This window comes from Helianthus annuus, chromosome 14 (genome assembly GCF_002127325.2).
Source record: "Helianthus annuus cultivar XRQ/B chromosome 14, HanXRQr2.0-SUNRISE, whole genome shotgun sequence".
Taxonomy (NCBI): Eukaryota; Viridiplantae; Streptophyta; class Magnoliopsida; order Asterales; family Asteraceae; genus Helianthus; species Helianthus annuus.
The window spans coordinates 150679051-150691578 of record NC_035446.2 but is presented as its reverse complement, the minus strand read 5'-3'; the positions used below and the strand labels follow the sequence as shown (position 1 = coordinate 150691578).

Here is a 12528-nt window from a genome sequence, read left to right as displayed (position 1 = left end):
TGTTCTAAGAATTATTCGGTTTTTGCCGGTTTTGCCCTTTTTAGCCATAAATTGAGTTTTACAAATCCTTTTGACCTCAAACCAATTTCTACTGATTTGTTATGATAAATAAATTATTTTGAGCCTTCTGGAATATTAAAAATATCAGCTTTTTACAAGAAAACCCGGAAATGGCTCCAAATCGCCTTTTAGGCATTTTTAGCGCATAAGTGTACTCTAGAACCTCATTAAGCTTAAGGGTTTGAACCTACTGATGTAATTAGCAAATTTTTATATTTTAAACAGTAGGCGAATGTCTTGAACTCAGAATTTCAGAATTGACCTTTTAGGCACATGTGAAATTACCAAAATGCCCCCCGGTGCATAGTAAGGTTAAAAATAATAAATTTCACATAAATTTGATACCCTACTATTATACCTTAGTAAATTAAGTATATTTACTAATTGAATCAGATCTGTAACTCAGGTTATCATTTTAACCCTTTTACACCTTATAAAATGACCAAAACGCCCTTTTGAGGCATAGTTTTGGTTTAAAATCATTTGGGGCATAATGGAAGGTATCATTCTGATATCACAACATATTTTGAGCATATTGACTTCAGAAACTTGTATTTGACTCTTATGGTTACTCGTTACGCATCCTACGCGTTCGGATCGGCTTAAGTGACTAGTTTGGCCATTTTAGCCGAAACGGGTCAAACCATATCTTTTTGGTCTCAAAATTCAGAATGTGATTATATTACCCATATAAAACAAGTGTGCAAGCTTGTTGGGTCAAAACCACATTCTAAAACGGTGTTCGCCTTATTGTGCGTTTAAAACCGTAATCTTTATATAAAACTAACCGGTCTAAGCTTAAGACCCGTTAGGATTCTAATAGGTTATTAAAACCTTAATTTCCAGATCTAGGAGCCCAGTAAAAGCTACTTGCACTCGTTATATTTAGTTTATACTTGCTCAGGTAAATACGTTTAACTTATTTTCCCTATACGGGCTTGGGGTACGGTATATAAAATACCGCTTGGTCGGGAAATTGACCATAACCGGTCTTGGTTATGTGCAGTCAAATGAACCCGTTTGAAAATGCTGTTTTGTTTGTTTAACGCCTTTGGTGGCTTAATGACCATGTCCCGGATATCCTTGGCATCATTCAAAGAATGGCCACGACCTTAGCACTCGGGTGTAGGCGTACACCCGTAGCGCTGTATAACATGTATAATCGTCGGTACGAGAGAAGTCTCGCGGCGGAATTATATTAAGTGGTGTGTCTATTAATCCTTAACCCGGAACGAACCCGGGCTACTGAACGCAGAATAAACATGTAATTCTTTTACAAGATTATTAAGCAAATAATTATCCCAAGTTATAAAAAGTTTTATGCCACGTGCATTTAAATCAATTTTAAACGTTTTCAAAATGAGTCAGTTAAATTGTATTTACCAGTGTAAACTGACGTATTTTCCAAAAAGACTAAGTGCAGGTACTACGCGTAATAGGCTGGTCACTCCTTAAGCATCCATAGAAGTCTCGCAAGCTTAGGATGCATGAAGTCTGTTGAAATGAAGTTTCCTGTTTATTTGATTCTGCCTGTGGATTTTATTTCGACAATTTGTGATACTTGGATATTACAATAATTTTAAGTTGAAATAAATCTATCTTTGCTTCCGCTGTGCATTATAATTTGTGTTGTTTGACTATGATGATATCAACTGCGTCACGATAATCCCCCACCGGGCCCACCGGTGACACGTGGAAATTAGGGGTGTGACAAATGTCTTGCAAACCTTCCACCAAAGATAGTCACAAAATACTTAGCAACTCATGGCTTGAACAAACATTGTCAAATAAGTTTTGATCTTCAAGAAGGTTAAGAACATGAAAAACCAATGGTAGAGATAGTCTTCAAGCTCCAAAAGTTAGCCAAAAATGGTTCACAAGCCAAGTGTAACCGAAAACAAATGATAAGTCCCCTTAAAACATCATGAAATGGCCAATTAATGAAGGAGTTACGATTTTGGAAGGCTCGGCGCCGTAAGCTACGCCGCCTGCCGTAGCTTACGGCGGCCAGTGGGTCAAAGGCGGTCAACAAAGCGCCGTAAGCTACGGCGCTTGCCGTAGCTTACGACAAGCAGTAATCCTTTACGGCCTTTCTATACTGTTCTACGGCAGTGCAATTTTGAAGATGTTGGGACCGTAACCTACGGCAGGGTGCCGTAGGCTACGGCGCTGAATGGTGTTGTTATCCTTGTCTTTCATCAGAACTTGCTTTCTTCAAATCTTTGACTCCCAAACCTCTAGCATCCATTCGTGCCTCCTAAAACCCGCATTTTGAGCATTGTAACACCTGCACATCAAATAATCTACTGGTTACCAAGTCCAAGCAATTAACCGTGTATAGCATGGGATTTTAATCGTTTTAAGGCTCTTAAGGGTTGTCCTATGGACCACCCGTCACATCCCCACACTTACACGTTGCTTGTCCCAAGCAATCCATTCAAAAATTATTTCAACCACAATCGATCAATCATGCAAACCAAGCTAAGCGTGCCGTCCTTCTACTAACTTCTAATCGTACCACAAGACACACCCCTCACAAGAACTTTCGGTGACAAGAAATATTAGCATATAATGCTAAACCACTCAATGCGTGTGTGTGTGTGCGACAATAAGCTTGTATAAAAATCAAGTCTACTCCTAACAATTGCTTAACATGCTTAAGAATCAAAGGAACTTACGGGTTGTAACGGGGCTAGGTGCGAAGGTAGGAGAATGGTGGATTACATATGAAAGAGCTAGTTGATTTGACCCGGTTTTTATTTCTACTACTAAACAAAGCAACATCAACTATATACAAAACATCATAAACTTCTCGACTTCTATTACTACTACATGCTTCTTTTTGCATTTTTCTCATGTTTTTCTCCTTTATTTATTTATTTATTTATTTATTTTGTTATACTTCAAACTTCAACAATATATGCAAGAACATCAATATTACATACTAAATCTCCTAAACTAGGTCGTCTCAAAAGGTAAAATTTTGTAGGAAGTAGGCTGGGGTTACAATCGAATGGTCTAAGGCTCAAACATGGCTTTCTAAGGACCAAACCCCCACCCCTCACAATACCAAGCTCATATAGCTCATATATGTAAAGTATGAGGTCCAATCCACCAATCCCGCACTCTCACACATCTAGACGAGGCTTCCTAAAAGTCCCCTATCATTTTCAAAAGCATGCTAATTTTAGGATTTAACAAGGATTCGTACACAAGTTATATTAACACACTACACACACCGCCACTCAAACAAAGAAATATCAATAACAATCACATGTGGCACAAATTCTCACCAAGAAAAGACTAGGAATGGGTGTCGGCGTGTCAAGTGGAACAACATCAAGTTTTCAAATTTTGACAATTTCCGCTTGGATTTACAAAAAAAAAAAAAAATTAAATTCGCAAAAATTTCCCCCATCCCCACACTTGGGATACATTGTCCCAATGTATGGTTTTGAGGGAAGGATCGCTTTTACCCAATCAACATTAGCTTCCGCTAATACTCTCAAATCCCAACTTTCTTTTTGTATTTTTTTTTATATTTTTATAACTAAAAACACCACCAACTTTCACACCCCAACAAAAACACATCAACATCAAAACGCCACCCTACCTCCCAACCATAACATAAACATATGAGATAACAATATACACAAATATACAAAGGAACAGAATACGACCTGGCTAGTAGTACTTCGGCTGTGGAGGCCCGAAGATGGATGTCATCATATCATTCCACTCGCCAAAGCCAAATGCTCCGCTGCTACTGCTGCTTCCTTGATCGCCACTTTGACCCGCTTGTTGATAGCTCATGGCGTGTGGATCCACCCACTGAGAATGATGCAATGGTGGGGTGGGATACGATGCACTACCATCATGTGGTGGCAATGTGGTATAGTCCACAACTGGCGGGTCCGCTTCAAGAGGTTGGCCCGCATGCCACTGATCATGCAAGCGTCTTTGGCGGTCGTCTAAGTAGCGGTTGTTCACTTCTTCTTCATAGGTATACATATGAGCACGGTTCCATTGCTCATTTCTATCGTAACTCTGCTTCAAGGCTTTCTCCATACTTGCCCCCATGAAAGTTTGCTGATCAAAGAGCATCTGGTTTGGTTCACTCCATTCACCAAAAGTGGGTGGCCACCTCTGTTCAATAATTTGAGCCATATTCCCCGAATGGGCCCAATAGGGATCATAGACCTGCTGTGCGTAATCAAATGCACTCCCCACATAACCAGATTGCACACCTGCTCCCTGAACTCCCGCTGGGCCAGCGCCCCCTACCTGAGCATCAACCATGAACGTGTCTTCATGGTAGTCGTCATCACCACTAACTTCCTCATCTGTCGTTTCGGGCTCATCAGCCTCACCCGGTCGTAACGGTCTCGCATCCACTTTAATGACTCTCCATCTCCTCCCATCTGTTTTCAGCTTATGATACCTCTCCGATTCCTTATACTCCCAACCTGGCCCCAGATTCTTGAGGTCAAATGGTCTAAACCTCTTGTAAGAACCTTTTTCATCGCCTTTAATTGCCCCATATTTCTTCAGCAATGCTGTGATCAACCGGCAATGAGGCACAATCTTTCTTTCTCCACTATTTCTGCTCAACCAGATGTTGTTCAACACTAGAAATCGAAAGGGAACCTTGGGAGTACCATGCATCATCATATACAGGATTGGCACCTCTTGAAACCGAACCTCCATCTTGTCTGTCACACCCCCAAAATCCACTCGCGGAGTATCACCGCTTGGAGGCGTGACTGACCAAGATCAAGCCACCAAGCGGTGATACTCCGCGAGTGGATTTTGGGGGTGTGAAATTGTCACCCCGCCTTGGGATAACATTGTACATGCACAATGTCAACAACTTTGCTTCCATTCTCAAGTTGCGTCTATACAACTTCCCATGTGTCGTACCCGGAAGGAAAAGGTAATGAAGCATATCCTGCCATTGTGGATGCTGGTCGGGCTCGTGATAGAGATCTTTGAGACTCGGGTAGATATATTGATTTGATGGTTGGTCGTCAAACTTCTCTATTCGGCGCAATGAATCATAAGACATCTCAACTTTTACCCCGTTACACCATCCAACGAGCCTCATCTTGCTTGGGGCCTTAAACGGGGGACATTCGAGTGAGGCCAACCATTCTTGAATCTGAGTGTCATAGATCTTCTTCACCTCGCCATCATAACACTTCAAAGCTTCACCCCAACCCAATTCCTTGAACTTTTCCGTTATCCCAAATGGCCCGAAATCGACCTCTAGGATCTCCTTTTCACAAATAAATGCTTCAGCCCGTTGCTTCAAATTGTTCATTTGCTCAGGGAACAAATCCTCTCTCCATTCCGCAGGTTGGTCTAAGAGTGAACCAGATGTCCAATCCGGCTTAGGACCCCTTGGAGGTGCATCCTATTCCGAATCCGGGTCACCAACCCGTGTCAATCTCCTCCTCTTTGGTTGTTCCTCTTCCCTTTGCAGTTGGCTAGACGACCCTGCAACCGATTTACCTTTTGTCTTCACCATACCCACACACATTCATAGACCACACAAGACAATTCAAATTAGTTCAACTTCCTAATCTTCCCCACACTTGCTTCATGTTGTGGGTATTAATGTACAAAAACCAAAAGTTCATCCTTTCGAACAAAAATTCGGCATGATGTCTCTAAAATTCATTTTTTTTTCAAAAATTATCACTAGACATCAAACACATTTATACCCATACATTCAACGGTTCACAACATCCTACCATCTATCTCATACAAGCAAGTGTGTAAGCAAAAACATAATGAAAACTTACAACCTCAATGTACTTCAAAGAATGACAAGAAAGTGCATACCTTAGTGTTGTAGAAGATGAGAATAACAAGCTCTTGAAGTTCACACAAAAACCCACAAAAACCCCAAAATTTTCGGCACCCCTATGCTTAAATCCGACCCAAAAACAAAGGATTTTGTGAGATATGAGTATAAATCTAGAATCCTTGTGAAATTTCACCCAAGATGGACTCAAAAATCACTAGATTTGGACAACATTTGAGAGAGATATGAAGTTTTGAAGGTGATGAAGAACTAGGGTTCTTAGTGGAAAAGAAGAAAAAAAGAAATTGTGTGGATAGGGTGAACGATCGATGTGTGGTTGGGGAGAATTGGGAGTTATTATTATTATTATTATTATTATTATTATTATTATTATTATTATTATTATTATTAATTGTTTTCGAATATTTTTTTAATGTAATTGCCGACAGGAGGGACCATTTGTCCTCACTGAGTGCCGTAGCCTATGGCACCTGCCGTAGGTTACGGTGAGAACTGGGTGAAAAAGGGTATGCCGTAAGACAGTATGTTGTCGGCGTAGGGTTGTTTTTGTTTGGGAGCCGCCGTAAGCTACGCCCCCCACCGTAGCTTACGGCGGGTACTGGCATAAGGGGGCGGTCAAAAGCTGTTTTATGTGTTTTTTTTAGCTTTTATAAATTTTTAATTTTTTATGTGTTTATAAATGTTCGAAAACATAAAAATTATCCCTACCCCCCCCCTGTTAAAAAACCCGTGTTGTCCTCAACACTATGTTCGGAAATTCGTAAAAGATTTCCCCACACTTGTTTCGAACACCGGTTTTAAACGGAACTTATTCAAACCGAAACAAACTAAAACTAAATATTTACAAACACCAAACCTGGGCCTCTTTCAAGTTTCTTCGTCATCCAATGGGCGTAGAATGTAACCCACTTTGTCGAGCTCAAGATTGTTGATGTCGATACCTTCCAAATATGGTTTGAGTCGATGCCCGTTCACCGTTTGTTGTTTATTTGTTTGTTCGTCTTGTATATCGACATCACTGAATCTCCCCACTCTTCGGACAACATAAGGACCCATCCACTTGCTCTTGAGTTTTCCCGCGAACATTTTCAACCTTGAATTATACAACCACACTTTTTGACCCACTTCGAAGTTCTTTTTCCTTATCTTTGCATCATGAACTTTCTTCAGTTTGTCTTTGTATGCGGATGCACACTCATAGGCTTGATCCCGTATTTCCTCAATCTCGTTCAATTGTAGCTTTCTCGCTCGACCCGCTTCTTCATAGTTTTCATTTACCGTTTTAATTGCCCAATATGCCCGATGTGCTAGCTCCATAGGCAAATGACACCCCTTTCCACACACCATTCGATAAGGAGTTGTATCAAGTGGAGTTTTGTAGGCCGTTCGATAAGCCCACAATGCATCATCAAGTTTGGTCGACCAATCTTTTCTATCCGTTCTTACCGTCTTCATTAGAATCTCTTTAATTTGACGGTTGGACACTTCAACTTGTCCACTTGTTTACGGATGGTACGGTGTAGCAACACGGTGATTCACATTGTATCTTTTTAACAATTTCCCAAAATTGAAGTTCTTGAAATGTGAACCGCCATCACCTATTATCACCCTAGGCACACCAAATCGAGCAAAACTATTGGATTGCACAAACTTACATACAATGGAATGATCATTGGTCCTCGTAGCGATAGCTTCAATCCATTTCGAAACGTAATCAACCGCAACCAATATATACAAAAACCCATTTGAGTTTGGAAAAGGACCCATGAAGTCTATTCTCCAAACATCAAATACCTCCACCACCAAAATTGGTTGTAACAGCATTTCATCCCGCAGGAATCCTTGAAAATCGTGGGCCAATAAAACCCACCAGATAGCACCCGATAACCTGTCTTGTTCCCACTAAAATGCCCTCCACATGCCGATGAATGAGCATGGGTCAAAATTTCTAAAACTTCAGTTTCGGGAACACATATTCGTATCACTTGATCGGGTCCGATTTTGAACAAATCTCGTTCATCCCAAATATATTGTTTTACTTGACAGAAATTGTTGTCGTCTCTTCTTCGTCCAATGATTCGGAATTGCACCTTTGGCCAAATAGTTCACGTAATGGGCATACCAAGGTGCAACAAAAGTAGAAACGGCTAACAATTGTTCATCGGGAAACCGTTCATTAATTTCGCTCGGGTCATCAACACCTTCCAATGGGATCCGATACAAATGATTAGCTACAACATTTTCACACCCCTTTTTGTCCCGAATCTCGAGATCGAAATCTTGCAACAAAAGCACCCAACGAATCAACCGGGGCTTTGCATCCTTCTTTTCCATTAAGTATCGAACCGCACTATGATCCGAATACACGATCACCTTGCTCCCCCCAAATGTAGGATCTAAACGTGTCCAAGGCATACACCACCGCTAACAATTCTTTCTCAGTTGTGGTGTAATTCAGTTGCGCCTCGGACAAAGTTTTACTTGCATAATAGATCACCACCGGTTTCTTGTCGACCCTTTGACCCAAAACGCTTCAATGGTCGTGTCGCTAGCATCACACAAAATTTCAAACGGCTTTGACCAATCCGTTGGTTGCAAGATAGGAGCCTTCACCAACTGTTCCTTCAACACATGAAACGCTTGCAAACATTCGTCAGTAAAATCAAATGGAACGTCTTTCAATAATAGGTTGCATAAAGGTTTTGTAATTACACTAAAACCTTTAATAAACGTCCTATAGAACCCCGCGTGTCCCAAAAATGATCTCACCCCCTTAACATTCTTTGGTGGGGGTAGAGATGAAATTACCCGAATTTTTGCTTTGTCTACCTCCATTCCCCGGTCCGATATCACGTGCCCCAATACAATACCCTCTTTAACCATAAAATGGCTCTTTTCCCAACTTAGCACCAAGTTTGTCTCAACACACCTTTTTAAAACTCTTTCTAACTCATCGAGACAAGAGTCAAAACTTGGGCCAAAGATGGAAAATCATCCATAAACACTTCAAGAGATTCCCCAACCATGTCCGAAAATATACTCATCATGCATCTTTGGAATGTGGCAGGGGCGTTACATAGTCCAAATGGCATTCGCCGAAAAGCAAATGTACCATATGGACATGTAAACATGGTTTTGTGTTGGTCGTCCAGGTGAATAGCAATTTGGTTATAACCCGAGTACCCATCCAAAAAACAATAGTATTTTTTACCAGAAAGTTTTTCAATTATTTGGTCAATGAAGGGTAGCGGGAAATGGTCTTTGGAGGTAGCGGCATTTAATTTTCTATAGTCAATGCAAACTAGCCACCCGGTTACCGGGCGGGTGGAAATTTGCTCACCTTGTTCATCTTTTATTACCTGGATGCCTGATTTTTTAGGCACTACCTGAGTCGGACTTACCGTGCACTGTCCGAAATGGGATAAATGATCCCTGCATCCAACCACTTGATTACCTCCTTCTTGACCACCTCTCTCAAGTTCGGGTTCAACCTTCTTTGTGTTTCACGGGTCGGCTTTGCATCTTCACTCGTAATGATTTTATGCATCACAATGGATGGACTAATACCCTTTAAATCGGCTATTGTCCACCCGATTGCCGCCTTGTGAGCCTTCAACACCCGTATCTACTCCTCTTCTTGAGCCACCGCCAAATTAGAAGCAATGATCACCGGTAATGTGTCATTCTCCCCCAAAAATGCATACTTTAAGTGCTTTGGTAGCTCTTTCAATTCCACACTTGGTGGACATTCCAAAGAAAGCTTTGTGCCCGAATCAATTTCCACCGGTAGAGGGTCTGTTTGGTGGGTCCATGGCGGTTTCCTTCTTTCACCGCAAGATCCTCCTCCTCCTTCTCTTCCTTTTCAAAATCACATGCATGCACCTGCAAAGACACATCACAAACACAAGAACCCAAAATCTCTTCCTCGAACTCCTTCGGGTCGTATCCATCTATGAAATCTGCTAGAAAACACTCATCACCATAAACGTTAGTACCATTAGTAAAAACATTTAATCTCATCTTTCTATTACCGAATGTCATGTCGACCGTACCATATCGACAATCAATAACAGCATGTGCGGTGTTTAAAAATGGCCGACCCAAGATAACATTTTGTTGTTGTATTGGTCATATAACCCCCCCCCCCCCGGTAGGATACTTACTCTGGCTCCAAGATCCAATAACGCCCTTGCAGTTTGAAAATTTCCCACTTGGATGTTTATGAGAGGCATTCCCGGATCTTGTAGCTTAGGAGGAAGATCTCCTGTTAAGACCGCACTTACCCGCTCTGTCAAGTCTACCAATTTAGGCACTTTTTGTTGCCTCTTTTGGGTACCCAATTCCTTTAAAAACTTGGTGTAAGCGGGTACCTGTTTGATTGCTTCAAGTAAAGGAAGATTAATTTTGACTTGTTTAAAAACCTCCCACATTTCCTTTTTATGAGGACCCCATTTTGAAATGAAAATTTTCTTACCCGGATCTAACAAAGCCGAGGGAAATGGTACTTGACTAGATCCCTCACCCTCATTTATCTTTTCTTTTTCTTTATTAAGCTCGAGTTTTTCAAATTTGGGTTTTTTAGAAGTAATAATAGTTGGTTCATTTTCTTCCTCACTATCTTGACCCGTTATGTCTTCAACCACCCCATCAACCAAATCCGGTGAAAGATTGGTTTTGTACTCTTTCCCACTTCTCAAAACACTTACATGGTGAATGTTAACATTATTACCTCTTGAAGTACTATGAGACGGGTTTACCTTAGTGTCGCTTGGTAATGACCTTTGTTTTTTCTTCAATTCCGACACTTCAGTTGAGAGTTGACCCATTTGGGTGGTCAAAGTTTGAATCGCTTTGTCTCGGGCCTCATCCTTTTATATACGAGCATCATCCATTTGATTCCTCTTTTGCATCTCCGCTTGCATGATCTTCAACATATCCATCATTTCGTTTCCACCCGAAGATCCCCCTTGCTCTTGACCCGTTTGATATTGCCTTTGATACCCTTGGTTGTTCCCACCTCGATATCCACTTTGATTGTTATAAGGTTGGCGCGGACCAAAGTTACCTTGGCTACCTTGAAAGTTCGGGTTTGCTTGATTTGAAGGGTTTCCATATCGAAAATTTGGGTGGTTCCTCAACCCGGGGTGGTAAGTGTTAGAATTCATGTTATAATTTCTACCACCCCCTCCTTGACCTTGTACCGCATGAACTTCCTCATATTGCCCTTCCACCAACTCCCAAAGTTCAATTCCATGATGATGGCAATTCTTGATCATCATGTTGAAACGCTCAAAGGCTTCATGAAACATTTCGCGTTGTTGTTGTTGAAAACTCCTCAACCCCTTCCTAGCATCATTTGTCTTTCGAGCGGTGTAAAATTCATCTAAGAAAATTTGTTGCATCTCCGACCAAGTATAAATAGATGCCGAAGGCAAAGTTTAGAACCACTTCTTTTCCTTATCCTCCAAAGAAAATTGAAATAAAACTAACTTGACATCCTCGGGCGAAAAACCTTGACTCCCAAGAGTATTGCAAATTGAGTCATAGACCTCCAAATGGAAATAAGGTTCTTCTGTTGCTAGACCCTTATATTTCGGTAAACTTTGTAAAGAATTAGTCCTTACTTCAAAAGTTCTTCCTTGGTTGTTGTGAGGAATACCACCGGTGAAGGATTATGAGTAATCACCGGCCTAAAATGCGCTTCAATACCCCTCGCATGTTCTCTAAGATGCCTTCTTGGTACACCAAACCGACCCTTGGACGAAGAGGACCCATTGGTCTTGGTATATGCCCTTGTGGTGCAAATGGTTGTTGAAATTGTTGTTGTGGCATCGGTGGGTGTTGAATTGGCCTTTGGAATTGTGGTTGTACATTATGTGGACAAGCTTGTTGCAATGGTATGGGACGTTGCACTTGTGGCCCTTGTGCCCTCGGCCTAATGTGTTGTGGTATGAGTTGTTGTTGTTGTGGCACTCCACCAACACTTGGCATTCCTTGAGGTGGGCCTTGCACATAACCAAACTCTCCTTGATCTCCATCACCCCCATAAGCATAACCGTCTTCATCATAACCCTCAAAATCTTCATATCCTTCCTCATATCCATCTCCCCCTATACCCGAAGATTGCCCAAATGGAAGAGTCGAGTATTGAAAACCCAACTGGTTCGATGGTCTAAAAGTAGAAGTGGCATGGACAATGGTTGAATTCGGTTCTATTGTGTAGTTTGAATATGATTGACCCGCACCTGGAAAGAAATGGGTGAGAGGTGGAATTGTATTAGAAGGGTTAAAAGTAATGGATGGTTCTTCTTGAGTGGTAATGGGTTGTGTGGTATTAGTTGGTGTAACATTATGAAGTAAAGTGGGTTCGGTAGTAGTGGTTGGAATGGTGGTATTTGGTGAAGGTTGAGTGGATGTTGGTATAAAAGGTGGTACAGGTTCACCCGTAGTGGGTGGTGGTTGTGGTGGATCCATGTATCTCAGTGGTGTAATTGGTGTAGTTGGTGTTGTTGGTGAACCGCTTAACTTGTTTTCCCTTAGCAAAATTATGTATCCTTATTGTTCGCTTAATATCCGGATCAAACACCAATGGTGATAGCTTGTGAGAGCTTCTAGTACGCATGCACCTGTAAATATCTGCA

At 41.3% G+C, this 12528-nt stretch overlaps 1 non-coding gene and 1 pseudogene across 1 annotated transcript; one reads left to right on the top strand and one right to left on the bottom strand.

Moving 5' to 3' along the window:
- Window positions 1-8221, bottom strand: part of LOC118486583 — a 129828-nt pseudogene extending 121607 nt beyond the window's left edge.
- A 2913-nt stretch (window positions 8222-11134) lies between these two features.
- Window positions 11135-11240, top strand: LOC118487014. The gene has a single exon (XR_004880181.1). It is a non-coding gene; the product is annotated as a small nucleolar RNA R71 (small nucleolar RNA).
- The last annotated feature ends 1288 nt before the right edge of the window (window positions 11241-12528 follow it).